A 16,755-nucleotide genomic window follows, 5' to 3' on the forward strand; every position below is an offset into this window, starting at 1 on the left:
GCAGGCAGTTTTAAGTTAAAGGACAGCGGGGGGAGGGGGGCACACCCATGTGAACCAATGTCCTGACACCACCAGGAAGCTTTCACTCTCACACTGTTCTTGGAGGGTTACCTGCATTTATTTTTATTTTGCATTTGAGGGGAGTTGCCTGAATTTTGGCACAGGACTCCCAGAATTTGTTCTCGTCCTGTAGTACATTAAAAAGTTCAAGGTCAAATTGAGTTTGGCCCAGCAGTGGTGGCTGGTTAATAAAGGCAGGAGGAGAAGCCAATATCAGGCAGCAGCGATATAGGAAGATGCTGAAAAAGGCATCATCTCATACTGTGTGGGAGATGGCAATGGTAAACCCCTCCTGGATTCTACCAAAGACAACCACAGGGCTCTGTGGTCACCAGGAGTTGACACTGACTTGATGGCACACTTTACCTTTTACCCCAAGACCGGCTCTCCTACCTAAATGTTTTTACAAAAATGGTGAGATGCTTCTTAAGAAGATGCTCATTTCCCAGGTAAGCTACAAGAGTAATATCACAGAAAATTTTGATTCAATCGCTTAAAAAAACAAACCAACAAAAAAACCCTCATGTAAATAATTTTCGTCTCAGTGATCCATTCCAATTGATTGTTTGTTTTCCACCTACAGTATAAAGGATTGTGGGAAGAGAAAAGAAATCTCCCCTGCCTTCCCCCCACCCCCTGCCTCCCCTTAATAACATTAGAGTTTGCAAATGATGATAGATTGATGGCAGCGTGACAGTTTCATGATGCTCTGGCAACCATGAAATGGAAGGCCTGTTTTGTTCTCGGCAAAAGCCGAGAAAGCTGATTTCGTCCCGGTGGCACCTGCCTGCAGAAATTGCTTTGCGTTGCCTCAGCATGTGGTCGGTTTGTGACACGAGCTCCCAGTTCAGGGGAGCCGAGCTTGAATAACTAATCCACATTGCAATGACCTACTTTTAATCTGACACAAAGCATGTGAAAATTTAGTGATCAGGAATCCTTTCAAGGATGCAGCTTAGAGTGCCACTTACCCATGGGACGAGTTTCCTTTGAACTGTTGCTTAGTTGGAATTCCTCCTTCCTTTCTCTGAGCAGCTCACTGGATCCATGGTATGGGTTTTAAAAATCTCATCGACACATCTTTGCTTCAAATGCTTTCAGGCCCTTTCGATTTGTTGCATGATCCAAATGATCAGTGAACTTGCTCTCAATACCAGTTGCAGGGGAATAACAGAGACATCCTTTACAGAGGTATCTAGTGGGACGCTATGGGAAACTGAATGCTGGACAAGATAGGTGCTGTTTTTATGCTCTGATGTTCAATCCTCAGCCTCATATCTACGATACCGTGATAGGCATGTTATCATGCTTACTGTACAGGTTCGTGGTAAGCATTACAGCAAATGCTAAGTATAATGATGATGTCAGAACGGTGATGCACAGAACCTCACACCATTAGTCTGAGTAGACAGCACTAGCTACCATGCTGGGATTCCACAATATCCACATCTCTGTAGGGGCTCTGATGTGCATAAACATGGCATGAAGAGCTCATGTGTGTATGAGGTGCCCTTCTTGCCACCTGGAAAATGTACTGCATGCATGATGGAAGAAGTACCGTTGTACGCAGGAAGGGCAACCCAAGTCGTGACCCTGTGTATATGAGCTCAGCATGCACTCCTGTGCTGGATCTGGGTGCATTGCTCCAGCTTGTAGCTGAGACATGAGCTATCAGATGTGCTCCTGCAGAAGGACCCAAACAGAATTCCCCATTTACAAATAATACGCAGCAAGCATTTTGCTATTTCATAATGTCTGATTACTGTGCACAGTGATGTTAAATCTGTGAATGGATTCCATTGAGCAACACTGAACTTGAGGTAATGTGAGGTGATGTGAAAGTTCTGTCAGGGGCATTATATCTGGGATGGCCTATTCATTCATGCAAGTGATCATTTGATGTTACAGTCAAGTGGTTTAATTCGATGGTTTAATTCAAAACAGGGGTGTGGGGATTTCTCCAATTCCATTCCTTTGTTTTCCACTGTGTTCCACTTCTCCTGAATCCTATGTGGACTAGGGGATTTTCCAAAATCAGTTCCACAACTGAAGCATGCACCGTATGCTGCAACTTTTACTTCCTCCATCTCACGTGCATCTTCCCCCGAGATGTTACTGATGCAAATCTGTCCATGGACCGAGCACTGCAAAAAATAATTTCAGTAGCTTGGAAGCAGCCTCAACATTGTTCAAAATTAGCAGTTGCACAAGCAAGCATTTGTTGCAATGGGGGAAATTGCGGCAGCACTGCTCACACAACTTCTAGCTATGAACAGCATCAGGGCTGCTTATGAATCCACAGCAGCCCCGGGCTGTAGCATTACAGAAACATAACACTATGCATCATGTAAGGCAGTGTGATTCTTTCTATGACTGCACTGAGATTCTTTATATGATATGTTTTACTGACACATTCTTGTCCACTGCTAAAGCACTATCCAAGTCTGTTGCTGCAACACTGCCCAACTTGCACCGAGTTTGCTTTTCTGTGGTGTGTGCTCCACAGTTTGCTCCAGCTGAAACCCCACACAAAGAGACTCTTGATTGCTCCAATTGAAACACCACACAAAGAGACTCTTGATTGCTCCACTTGAAACACCACACAAAGAGACTCTTGATGCAGCCATGTACATGCTCACATAAAGATGGCTTTTTGCATGTTTTATCAGTGCACATTGGAAAGACAGAGGGATAGCAGGACATGATAGAGATAGGTAGAACGTGTAGGAACTCAAAGAACTGATAGCTGTGCTAACCTGCACAAATGAGTAGCTGGCAATAATGGCGATAAAGAGGACAAAAGCCCACTGAAGGAGGGAGTCCCATATTTAAGTTGTCTTGCCCAAGCCCACCCTCCCGTGGGGGGGGGGGGGGAATCTGGTGTTGGCACTGCTGCTCATTCATGATATTCAGTACCAAATCCAGACAAAATCCATTCTAATATATTTGAAGGGCTGTCACGTGGAAGAAAGAGCAGACTTGTTCTGTGTTGCTCCTGAGGACTAGAACCTATGGCTGACATATAGAGCAAGGATGCAGTTAGGGATGTGCACAAAACCAAATTGCCCAGTTTGGTTCGAGACCCCCCTCCAAGGCTGCCAAAGCTTTTTTAAAAAAAAACACAACTGTTTGTAATCTTTTAAAAATACAATTTAATATCACCCAGCACCCCAAATCTGGGCCCAAACTGGTGTGTGTGTGTGGTTGGCTTGACCACAAGCCAAACCGGGCCCAGTTCGATTCGAGGTCAAGCCCTCAAACCAAACTGGCTGAAGCTCGAACCTGCTCGAGATCGAGCTGGTTTGCACATCCTGAGATGCAGTGGTGTGCAGCAAGTGAACTTCCCCACTAAGTGCACCAGTGCAGTGGAGAAGCAGCAATTTTTTATACCCTCCCCTCCCTCTGTGCTATCAAAAACTATGTCCTTGAGGACTGCAGAAAATTCAGGGACATAATTTTGAGTGGCACAGAAGCTTTGTGGGGAAGGTGAGGACATCAAATTTGCCTTTCCCCCACTGCACTGGTGCACTTAGTTGGGAAGTTCTCTTAAGCAGCTCTCTTACTGCACTGCTTCATCCTTGCTCTGTATGTCAGCCAATATATTGAAATCACAAGGAAGAAGATTTAGACTAGATTTTGTGAAGAATTTACTCACTATAATAGCTATTTGACTTTGGAAAAGTCTGCCTCATGCCATGGCAGGCTATCCTTCTCTAGAGGTTTCCCTGTTTCTGTCTAGATAAGAAATGTGAGTTTGGGGTGGTGTACAAACATACTAAATAAATAAGCTGGGGGCCATTTGTTGGGGATTCTGTAGCAGTTTTGTGCACTGCACAGGGGCCTGGTGTAGATGACATCTCAAATTCTATGATTCTCTCTCAATCAATAATGAACATGGGAGAATCTTAATGCTTTGGTCCCACTTTGGAAACAAGACCAGAAAACTCAGAACTCTAAAATCCAGGGGAAAATTCAGATGAGAATTTTAGAAGCATCTCTAATCTGACCTCTGGGAAGCCCACAGGCAAGAAGTGGGGGCATGCCCTGTCGCTGTTGCTCCCCTGCAACTGGTATTTAGAAGCATCTTGCCTCTGAGGCTGAAAATGGCCTATAGTCATCAGATTAATAGCCATTGATAGACCTGCCCTCCATGAATGGCTTGGATGGAGTGTCTTGCCTAAGGCCACCTAATTCAAGGCAGAGGTGAGATTCAGATTGCAAAAGTCCAAATCCATATCTTTTAGCCACTGCACTACACCAGCTTGAAGACATCTAAAGTGCTTCATGGTCCCTCTCCCTTCTACTTCCTGGCATGTGGAAGCAGGAGGAAAAGGTGGGGGGAGGTGCACACCTGAAAGGCACCACCAGGAGGAGAACCACTCAATGTTCTGTTTTGTGTACAATGTTTTGATTTTGAAACCAGCCACTTGGTGGGAACTGGCAAACTCTTTGCCAGTATATTTCCATATTGTTCCTCTAGAGGCCGTTTCATGAGGCAAGGTGAGGAGGTTGCCTCAGGAGGCAGAGTATTGGAGCAGGGTTGCAAGATGCCCCCAGCCATCACTATTGGAGCAGTTCTTTGGGAGTGATCTGACCTTTGCAAGGAGCACCTCGCCTTGTGTGCACCTTGCAAAATGTGCAACAAGTACAAGGAGAGAAGAGGAGGCTGCTGGCAACCTGGCAACTTTCCCTCCTCCCTGTCCACTGTGCCCCTTTCAAACTTGCAAGGGCTAGTTTCAAAAGGGGGCCAGCCCCCCACCAGGGACATGGGGGAAGGCAGCATTTCCCCCCCAGGCACCACAGTACTTCAAGCTGCTCCTGGCTGGAGGCTTGTTTTCCAGTTTGGGTGCTTAGCTTTTTGAAGGCCCACCAAGAAGAAGGCCCATCAGGAAAAGACTTTCCCTCCTGCTCTGTTCTAACCAGCCCTTCCACATGGATACACAATGCCTGGAGAGAGAAGTGATGCTGTACCTGCTGGTCCCACCTCCAGTGCTCACGCATCTCCTGACCCTACCCTCTGGCATCATTAAAAAAACCCACAACTTTTATTTTTTTAATGTCTGGAGAGGAGAGCTAGTCTTGTGGTAGCAAGCATGACTTGTCCCCTTTGCTAAGCAGGGTCCACCCTGGTTGCATATGAATGAAAGACTACATGTCAGCACTGTAAGATATTCCCCTTAAGGGATGGAGCCGCTCTGGGAAGAGGATCTAGGTTTCAAGTTTCCTCCCTGGCATCTCCAAGATAAGGCTGAGAGAGACTCCTGCCTGCAACCTTGGAGAAGCCACTGCCAGTCTGTGAAGACAATACTGAGCTAGATAGACCAATGGTCTGACTAAGTATATGAAAGCTTCCTGTGTTCCTGTTGCATTATGTTGCATTGCAAATTAAAACATACAACAGCAGCTTGTGATATAAGAGAAACATCCCAAATCCACCCACCCACATAGGACACCTATTCCCAATTCTATCCGTGCACATGGAATCTTCATGTCCAATAGAACAGCCCTACATAGCTTTTCATGCTGTATTTTCAACAAAGTACAGATCTGGATGTGCCTACAGTGATTCACACATTACATTCAATGTACAAACAGTCTGACACTCTCTATCTGTCCTCTACCTGAGGGGGTCTGTGACCCAGGTCCACTTTTTAAATCAATGCACGTACTATACCATCATTCACGTACGCAAAATGTATACGTGTTCAGACACCAGCATGCACCTAAAACATCATGTGGACAGCATAGCGTACAGCCCTCCTTTTCTGACATTCCACTGAAAGTGCAGATGTTAAGGCCAGGAAGCATGTGGATGTTGGAGACAAAGCTGGGATACCATGTGCACTCTCTCCTCCCACATTTTGGGTGCATGCATGGAGCTGCTGATTAAAATAGGGCCTTTTTGCTTGCTGTGTACATATGCAGAGATTTTAAATATGCAGTCTCTTTTAAGAAGTCAGCCCGAGTTCCCATCTGAGGTACTGGAAACCCATGACAGCTAGCAGTTGCTTGCTATGAAAAATGAGCCTCCATGGTCAGAGGCAGTATACCTTTAAATACCAAGTCTTGGGGACATATACAACGGGGAAGGGCCTTTGTCTTTGTGCCCTGCTTGTGGGGCTCTTGGGGGACAACTAGCTCTAATACAATGTTTGGGAAAGAATTCTGGATTAGACAGACCTTGGTCTGATGCACCCAAACAACCTATTTATTCTATTGACTTCATCATACACTCTGTTGAATATTTGAATGAGGGCCACTTGTGGATAAAAGCAACAGGAATTCACAGTGTTAATAGCTGGGGATAGATCCTCTGACTGGTGATTATCCCTAGAAGGCATGAAAACACTAGGTTTGTCTTGATACCATATATGAAGGGGACCCTGACAGATAAGAAAAATGTTTGATTTATTACTGTAACTTTCATAGTGCAAGCAAGGTTCAGATTACACCAAGTCTCCTCACATTTGACATTTGGAAAGCACTACAGTACAGTGGTCAGCTGACAAAATACCCTATTCCCCCCACTCCTGAACTAATGTGAACCTGCCCTAGTTGCATCTGGCTGAAGACAGAAAATTCCACATTTGGCCTTGATGCATGCCCTTTTACACTTCCATCCTGACTATGCTGATTGCTCCTAAAGCTGTAACATACCACAGGCTAATTTGTCTTTCTGTCATGCTTATCATCACAGCATATCCGTTCTACCATTTGCTGCTTTCTTGCAAAGATATTTGCTATCTCTTAAAAGAGAGATGCCATAGAAGCCAACCATGACTTTCCATATGAACCTGCTTTATACCAAGTAAAGACTATTGGTTCATCTGTCCTTATACTGTCAGCTCATTGCTATTTTTGGAAGGGTGGTATATACATCAAATAAATAAATTAAAAAACTCAAACTGGCAGAGAACATAAGAACAGCCATACTGGATCAGGCCCCAAGTCCATCTAGTCCAGCATCCTTTTTATGCAGTGGCCCACCAGATGCCTCTGGGAAGACACAGACAAGAGGTGAAGGTATGCCCACTCTCCTACTCTTGCTCCCCTGCAACTGGTATTCAAAGGCATCTTGCCTCTGAGGCTGGAGGTGGCCTACAGCCATAAAGACTAAGAGCCACTGACAGACCTGTCTTCCATGAAATTTGGCCAAGCCCCTTTTAACGCCATCCGAGCTGGGGGCCATCACGACATCCTGTGGCAAAGAGTTCCACAGTTTAATTATGTGCTGTGTGGAAAAGTTATTTCTTTCATCAGTCCTAAATTTCCTGGCCATCAGTTTCATGGGATGACCTCTGGTTCTAGTATTGTGAGAAAGGGAGAAAAGACTCTCTCGCTCCACACCATGCATGATTTTATAGATCTCTATCATGTCTCCCCTCAGTCACCTTTCTGCTAAACTAAAAAGCCCCAGATGTTGTAGCCATAAGGAAGGTGCTCTAGGCCCCTGATCATCTTGGTTGCCCTCTTCTGCACCTTTCCCAATTCTATAATGTCCTTTTTTAGATACGTTGTCCAGAACTATAAACATTTCTCCATATGTTGCCATACCATAGATCGGTATTAAGGCATTATGATATTAGCATTTTTATTTTCAATCCCCTTCCTAATGATTCCAAGCATGGAATTGGCCTTTTTCACAGCTGCTGCACACTGAGTCAACACTTTCAAAGAGCTATCCACCACAACCCCAAGATCTCTCATATTGTTTGCCCCAATATGCATCAGTTTACACTTGTTTACATTGAACCACATTTGTCATTTTGTTGCCCACTCCCCCAGTTTGTAGAGATCCTTTTGGAGCTCCTCACAATCTGCTTTGGATTTCACTACCCTGAATCGTTGAATGGAGGGGTGCACAACTCCAATGTCCCGGTGGGCCGGAACCATCCATGACTTGATGTGCAGAGGCCAAAGTCAACTTTCAGTACATTAAAATTAATAATTAAATTTAAAAGTTTGGTGGTGGGGTGGTGGAGAGGGTCATTGGGCTCCAGCCCAGGAAGTGGGGACATCTGGTCTCAAGTGGTCAACTGCACTGAGCCATCGCTGCTTTTCAGCAGACGGGTCAAGAGCTCTTCATGGCTCCTGCTGTTGCTGCAGGATATTTCTAACTGCAGACCAGCAGAAAAGTCCTTGGGGCTGGACCCTGGGCTTTTTCTTGTGCAGGCCCAGGGTCTGTTGTGCAGGCTCAGGGTTTCATGTCATCAGCAAATTTGGCCACCTCACTACTTGCCCCAACTTCTAGATCATTTATGAATAAATTAAAAAGCACTAGTCCCTGTAGAGTTCCTTGGGGGATGGTGCTTCCTACTTCCCTCCATTGTGAAAACTGACCCTTGATTCCTGCCCTTCAAGGTTGCAAGAAAGGCACATTCCAACCTGGCATCCTCATAGGAAATGCCGTGGATTGAACGTGAGACCTTCTGCACACAAAGCCATTCTTCCTAAATGCTGGATAGAAAGCCTCTTTTATTCATTTGAAAAGAAACCAGAACCTGTAGAGTCAGCAGATGTAGGAATTGCATTCAATGAAATGTGTCACTTGACTTACACAGGCATTCCCTTCTGGTAGGCAAAGTGGAAAGCTAAAATGTTTTGGGGTGCATATTGATTGAGGGCTGGTTGCACAACCAGGGATATAAATGAGCCTCAAGAACAATTATATGCATAGTGTATTTTTACAAAGAGGATAATCTGGCTAGAGTAAAGCTGAAACTACAGTTTGAATACTTTTGGCAGTGCTAGGAAATGCCCCCATTTTTCAGTGACTTTTCAACATGTCTGGTAAATTTTCTGGACCAGCAGTTAGTAAGGGGGTCTCACCCACAACCCTACCCCCAGGCACCTCCCAAAAAAAAACACAATTTTGGGCAGAGGTACAATTCACTCAGAGGTACAATCCACTCATTCTTCTTGCTGACCTTGCCAACTCCTCATGGTTTAAAGTGACTTGGAGTAGTTTTTTAGGGTTCAAAAGTGCCTTTGAATGATTTTGGGGGTTCAACATTTTCCAGAGGTTCAATATGCTCACTCCTCTTGCATACCCTTAGTGATTTTAAGGGATTCTGTGTGATTTTTAGTAATCCTTTTGTATTTTTTTCTTTGATTTTTTGGTCTTTTCATGACCACAGTTCCCCTTACCCCGTCTCCTATTTATTTCAATTGCTCGCCAACCGTGAATTTGCCAATGGTGAGGTTTTGCCAGAATGGAACCCTTGCAGTTGGTGAGGGATGACTGTACACTTCAAATGTTCATTCACATTGGCAGCTCCAGAAAAATTTGAAGGGTGTGCATAATAGGGGCAAATTGCTAGCTTTAACCCAAGATTAGATTTATGAAAGAGAAATAACAGTATATTTCACATTGGCGTGTCCATTTTAAACATATTGGATGACATACACAGCAAGGATGCATTAGTGCTGGGAGTGAGCAGCCTAACAGAACTTCCAACTAACTGCACTGGGAGTTGCAGCAGGGAAGTGGCAATTTTTGACTCCCCCTTCCCCAGGAAGCTTCACCCAAGAATATGTACCTGAGGTCTATACAGACCTTAGGGATATATTTTAGGGCACCTACCTCTGCATATTTAGGGATAATCAGTTCACATACGTTCGGTTACGGGCACAGCTAGAGATGTAGATTGCCTCTCCAGGTTCAGGATTGCCATTCCCACTTGTGTGCATTTAAATGAACATTTACAATTTTTTATTTTTTAAAAAATCCTATTTAAAGTTGAGTACAAAATTCTAGGTTTCAAACTGGAATAATAGGTTTTATTATCTGATGATTCTGGGAATATTGTGCAGTATTTGGTGCTAGACTTTTTGAAAAAGACTATAGGTGGCATTTAATTCTTGTGCAGTTTTTGTCTATTCTGCAGTTTTTCTTGTGCAGTTTTTCTCTATTCTAACCCCTGCTAACTTGGCAAAGAGGCATCTTTTAACATGGTGATTCTCTTTATTTAGTAGGGGGAGAGTAACTGGCACTATCAACCCCTAGCACTGTACCTCCAGTGACTGTTGCTGGTATCTATCTTATGCTTCTTTTTAGATTGTGAGCCCTTTCGGGGGACAGGGATCCATCTTATTTATGTATTATTTCTCTGTGTAAACCACCCTGAGCCATTTTTGGAAGGGTGGTATAGAAATCAAATCTAATAAATAAATAAAATATTCTAATTAATATTCTATATTTGTGCATGGAAATGAGCATACTCAGCTGCCTTATACCAAGTTAGACAATGGGTCCATCTAGCTGAGCGTTATCTGTATTGACTGGCAGCAGATTCTCCAAGGTTTCATGGAGGATTCCTTCTCAGTCTACCTGGAGATGCCAGGGATTGAACCTGGAACCTTCTGCGTGCAAATCAGGTATTCTACCAATCAATTTCATAACCTCCAGACTCTACATCTCCATTTCTGACAGTCTTCAGAATTTCATTTTGGCTTTAAACATCAGTGACCTTGTTATGCAAAAATCATTTGCTTAGTGTTGAGTCAAATATCTTGTAACAGGAACACACTTCAATTGTTAATGAAATACTTATTTACATATTGGATACATACGTGGGGCAGTCCAGTTATGGTTGCCACCAGCTCATTTGGCAGCAACTCGGGACTGAGTGTTTGCTGTGGCTGCCCCAAAGGCTTTGGGATATGCTCCCTGTCAAAATTAAGAGCATCTCTGTCTCTGAGTGCTTTTAGGAAGACCCTCAAGACACACCTGTTTTCTCAGGCTTTTAACTGAAATTAATTCTAAACTGTTTGTTTTCATCCAATGAAAATGTTTTAACTTTTTCATTCTGTGAAATTGTTTCAATTGTTTTTACTCTGCTTTGTATTTGTTGTGTTTTAAATTGTGTACACTACCAAGAGATACACATATCAGGTGGTATAAAAATATGTTGATAGATAGATAGATAGATAGATAGATAGATAGATAGATAGATAGATTTATCCTAGTCACAAAGACCAATTTTATTTGGAAATTATGCTGACCATTTTTAAACCTGTAATTTCAGATAATGTGGTAAAGTGCTGTTTTGTGGCATCAACGCTCCGTAAAGACTGTATTAGTAATTTGAACAGTTAGTGATTTTGTAAACTTTGAAATTTCCTGAATTTTCTTATTAATGCTATTAATTGTTATTGTTTGTAAATCTGGTCTGTGACCTCAATAAACTTACTATTAGATAGATAGATAGATAGATAGATAGATAGATAGATAGATAGATAGATAGATGAAATGAAATACTCTGACTGCAGTGTCCTCCTTCTGATGACAGTAGAAATTAGAGATTACACAACAAACACAAACTCTATTAAATCCTCATCTGCAGCACAGAAAGATCTTGAGAACATAGGTGCATTTTAAAGAAGTGTGGTCATGAACAGTATACTCTTTCACACTGCAAAAAGCCCTGACAGCTGTATATAAACCAAATATCAATTTCACACGAGTATTTTGCACTTCTCTCTCTCCCTCCATCTCCATACATACGGGATGAAGAGGGGGAAAATGACTTCTACCTCAGAAACATTAAATAGCAAAGGAGGGAGGGGAGGGGAACAAAACAGAAACAGAGATACGGCCTTGTCTCTGCTCCTCTTTTCGAAAGATTAGTATCATTTCCCTAAAAGCTGCCTTGCCTTGAGGGAGGTTGAGGTGGTCACCTCAGTCAGCATATTTGAAGGCAACAGATTTGCCTTGCTTCCCTCTCTTTCTGTTGCCCCCTGCTTGCTCCTTTCCCCCTCTCATCCAGCTTGAAGAAGGAAGAAGGGGCACATCAGCTGCCCTAAATGGCTGACATGCTCTCCCTCCTCCTCCTCCTCCTGTGAGTGAGGAGGAAGGGATTTGCTGGCTCAGTTGTCACTGGGGTGGGAGCAAAGGGAGAAGCAGGGCAAAGATATCTTCCTGCCCTGCTACTCTGCCAACAACCTTAGTGCTTGCCTGCATAGGACAGTCACCTGTCCTCTCTTCTTCTTTCCCATGTGGGGGCTGCTAGGAGGTCCCTCCCTATACCATTACAGGATCACTTGACTGAGGGTGTATTTTTATATATCTATCCACCCACCCACCCACCCACACACACACATGGACCCTCACTAAAAAAACACCCAACACCCCCCAAACCCTTGATGACTTTCAGAACAATGTTGGGGGGAAGGGAGATCATTGCTTGATTTATTGTTGGACAACGTATGTCCTGGTTCTCCTTGAGCTGACACACTGCAGAGGCATCCTGCCTTTGAGGCTGGAGGTGGCCTATAGCCCTCCACCCCTGAATGAAAGTAACCTTAGCAGTATTGTGGTTGTTACATACTGATTTACCTAAAGTGAATATGTCATCAACGCAACCAAAGAGAGGTTAACCATACAGTTAACATAAAATTAAATTTCTGGATAAATTTTTGCCGTAAGAACGTAAGAACAGCCCTGCTGGATCAGGCCCATGGCCCATCTAGTCCAGCATCCTGTTTCACACAATGGCCCATCAGATGCCACTGGAAGCCTACAGGCAGGAGTTGAGGGGATGTCCTCTCTCCTGCTGTTACTCCCCTGCAACTGGTACGCAGAGGCATCCTGCCTTTGAGGCTGGAGGTGGCCTATAGCCCTCCGACTAGTAGCCATTGATAGACCTCTCCTTCATGAAGTTATCCAAACCCCTCTTAAAGCCATCCAGGTTATTGGCTGTCACCACATCTTGTGGCAGAGAATTCCACAAGTTGATTATGTGTTGTGTGAAAAAGTACCTCCGTTTGTTGGTCCTAAATTTCCTGGCAATCAATGTCATGGGATGACCCCTGGTTCTAGTCATATGTGAGAGGGAGAAAAAATTCTATCCACTTTCTCCACAAAGAACATGTGTGACACACTGGCTGACATATATACCACACCACCCTTCAAAGAGAGAAGCACTTGTGTGGCTGTTGCGAGCCAGCCAAGATAATTCCCAATGTCAGCAGAGGTGGAGCAGCAACTACACACAGCTGGGTTTGCACGGAGCCTCCCCTGCCAGTGAAGATGGGCTCTTGGCTGGCTCTTAAGCTTAGCATCCACGTCGCTCTTTGATGGGCAGCGTACTGTGTGGTATGTCAGCTAGAAAAACAATAAACACTGAGGTCACTCAGAGCGGTCATTCTCACGATCAAACACTGTATTCTACATGGGTTTGGGAGCTATGTGTGCTCCCAATTCTCAGTTGCGTGGAAGCAAGGTACCTTGCTTCCACACAGTCCCTTCTTCCCAGGTTTTCCTCTTACCCTGCTTCCACACAACCAAATATTGGGAGCACACACAGCTTCCAAACCTGGGCAGAATAGTTTTTGACTGTGAATGACCTCATTGTTTTAAAAATCATACCTACATGCAGATTATACACCCAACACCACAAGTATTCTGCAACTTTAGTCATTTAAAACAAAGAAATAAATGAATACCAGGAAATCTTGCTTATCAGAATCAAGCACTGAGCCTCTTCTCACGACCGGTGAGAAGGGCTCCAGAGCAGGCTGCGGACAAGACAGGTTACTTTCCTTCCCCACAGATGACTGCTCCTCCTGTGCTGGGTGTGTTCCCCGCATACCCAGATGATTCCCCGTGCACCCTGGCAGTGGGGAGGGTCAGGGACTGGGATGTGTCATCCCAGCCCCCCCAAATACCATCATGCATCATGTGAGTGCACAGTGCTTCATGGGGATCCCCCTCCCCAGACTCCGATCAAAAAAATTGAGTTAAGGAAGCACTCGCTCACTGATCCCTCTAAGGCATGTACACAGTTGCATGCTCACAAGTTTTTGGATGTCCACTCAGTTCAATTTAGATTCCGCTCAGGATGGATCAGGAAGGCCCAATTCTGAATGCAGGTGTGCACACATTGCCTTATACTGCCGCCCAGAACAAAACTCATTCTGCAAGAAGATGAAAAAAAATCAGAGGGACCACTGTGCTTGCTCCCTTAACCTTGTTTTAAAGGGTGGCTACTTAGGTGGGGTTTGACGCCATGATGCTGCCGTGATTGGCCCAATCCTAGTGGTTCACATGCATGCAAAACCAGGCTGATCTCGCTTAGCCCGGTATTACACGACTGTGTGAATGGCCTCACTGTGTTGTACTTAAGCACAATGAATTAACGGGCCCTTGTGCTGTCCTATTAAGAACAGCTGAGCCTCCAGACTCCCACTTAGAGTAAGAGAAACCCTGCTGCAGGCATGCATTAAGCACTCTGCCAGGGACCTGTAGATAATCCTGTTGAATAACCCTGTTCTGATACCAAACTGGCATGGAGTCTGACTATGGTATGTTCAACAGACAAAGCAAGTATTGCACTGCCCATTGCAATTTCATGCAAACGTGCTTTTCCACAAACTCAGTTGCTTCATCATAAAAGCTCTCGTATACAGCTTTCATAAACTAGCCCTAGATACTTTTGACTCCATTTTAAGAGCTACAAGCAGCTATTATTATTTTTCTGCTGTCTCCAAAGAGAAAAAGTATGTGTTAGCTTCTTTGCTCACCTGGCAACTGGTTCTCCTTACACTGGATGTTATTCTGAAGTGGTACAAGCTGTGGAGGACTGTGCTTCATGATCACTCCTTGTATGAGCAAAGCTCCTTTTACTAAATCAGATCATGGGCCCATCTAGCCCATTCTAACACAGACTACTCTTTCCTATCCTTATTGGCAGTGATTTCCCAAAGCATTAGGCAGATGTCTTCCCCAGTCGCAGGTCCTTCAGCTATGGCGATGCTAGGAACTGAACCTGGACCCTTCAGAGGTGATCTCCCACTAGCTATCAGTCTCCAGTGTATTTGTACTAATGATTCACCAGGACATTTGTTGAGGGTAGCCATCGTAATGGCCTGTTAAAAAAAAGTCAATGCAGTTTAGTGGCAACTCACAGAAGCTGATAGTAGGATTTATTTGCACCTGGTCATAAACGCTTGCCCAAGTTACAATGGCAGACCTGTGCAAGTATTTATGGTTGTTATGTGAGTTGCTGATAAGACAGGGAAAAAGAGGAATTGCCTCTTGAAAAATCCAATCTTTTTGAAAAATAGACATGTGTTTTTTGATCTCCACTTCATTTTTTTGTCTAGAAAAGAAAGTGTAATCTAGAATACTTATAAGAACTTATTCTTAAAATGTATAAGAAGCTGTTTGCCACTAAAACAGCGAAGCTGTTTGGCATAAAACAGTGAAGCTATTCACACACACAGGCAAAACTGGGATAAGGATAAAGGATAAGGATAAGGAAACCAGCCTGGTTTTACCTGTGTATGTGTGTGCCACTGGGGTCGGGCCTGATCCCAGTGGTGCCTTGGCAGCAAACCCGCCTCTGGAGCCAGTCTCCTAAACGAGGTTAGGAGAGCAAGCATTCTCCTAACCCTGTTTTCCTGATCGTCTGCCAAACCTGGTGCAAGCAGTCTGCAGGGCTCCTGGTCAGCTTCGGGGAGGGGGGATCCCCATAATGCCCTGTGTACTCACATGGGAGTTCCGGGGGCAGGGTGATGTGGGTGACACATCCTGACACCCCGACCCTCCATGCTGCTGGCAGAAGTCAGCAATCGTCTGGGCAGGCAATCCACCCACACCAGAAGGAGCCCTCAATCGTCTGTGGGGAGGTAAGCTTTTTAAGGCTTCCTCTCCACTAGCCCTGTTAATGATCGCGAGAAAGGGCTCGGTGAACATAAAATTAGGTCAGATCAAGAAAAAAATCAAGCAAATCCCATATTTATCGGAATGAAGAATGCCATTTTCCTCTACAAAACATACCATATGAAAACAGGAGAGTTAGCCAAAATAATATTTTGGCATAATTACCAAAAACAAAAATCATGCTTTGCATCACAGTTTGAGGTACACAACAGTTAATAGAGCTCTGCTTGTGCAAACATTAATTAATATCAACCCTGGCCACACAACATCATACTTGTCAAATGGTTGAACTTCAACCTTGGCACTGGTCACAAAAAGAGCTTCAGATTTCATGTGTACTTTGTACACATGAAGTTACTTGTTGATCACTTTGTTCTGGTGCCTTTAAAATAAATAATATTACATATATATTTGTATAAAACCCCTGAGTTGTACATACATGCCTTAATAATAGCTAAGGAGAGCTGTAGATTTGTAGGAAATTGGTGTCTTCGTCCACCCAAAAACTGTGCCAGGTGATTCCTTTTCTTGGGGGAGGGAATGAATATGTATGCTCTTTCCACATGCTAATTCCTGCCATAGCCCTCAATAACACTCACCCAGCTTTGAATGCTTACCTTCAACACTATCATATCACATACCAAGGTCACTCACAGTCAAAAGCCGTGTTCTACCCAGGTTTGGGAGCTGTGTGTGTGCTTCCAATTTTTAGTTGTGTGGAAGCAAGGTAGGAGGGAAACCCGGGTAGAAGTGATTATGTGGAAGCAAGGCAGGAGGAAAAGATACCAAGGTTTTCCTCCTACCTTGCTTCCACACAATCCCTTCTACCCAGGATTTCTGCTTAACTTGCTTTTACACAACCGAAAAATGGGAGCATGCACAGCTCCCAAATCTGGGTAAAACACAGTTTTTGACTGTGTGAGTGACCTCACAGGTGTCTTCCTCCTATAAAACCACATTCTGTAAGGCCTACCAAAGACAATGCTCCATGACAGAAGAAGAAGAAAATAACCTTGATTCCATTGTTGCAG

Source organism: Hemicordylus capensis, chromosome 3 (assembly GCF_027244095.1).
Source record: "Hemicordylus capensis ecotype Gifberg chromosome 3, rHemCap1.1.pri, whole genome shotgun sequence".
NCBI lineage: Eukaryota > Metazoa > Chordata > Lepidosauria > Squamata > Cordylidae > Hemicordylus > Hemicordylus capensis.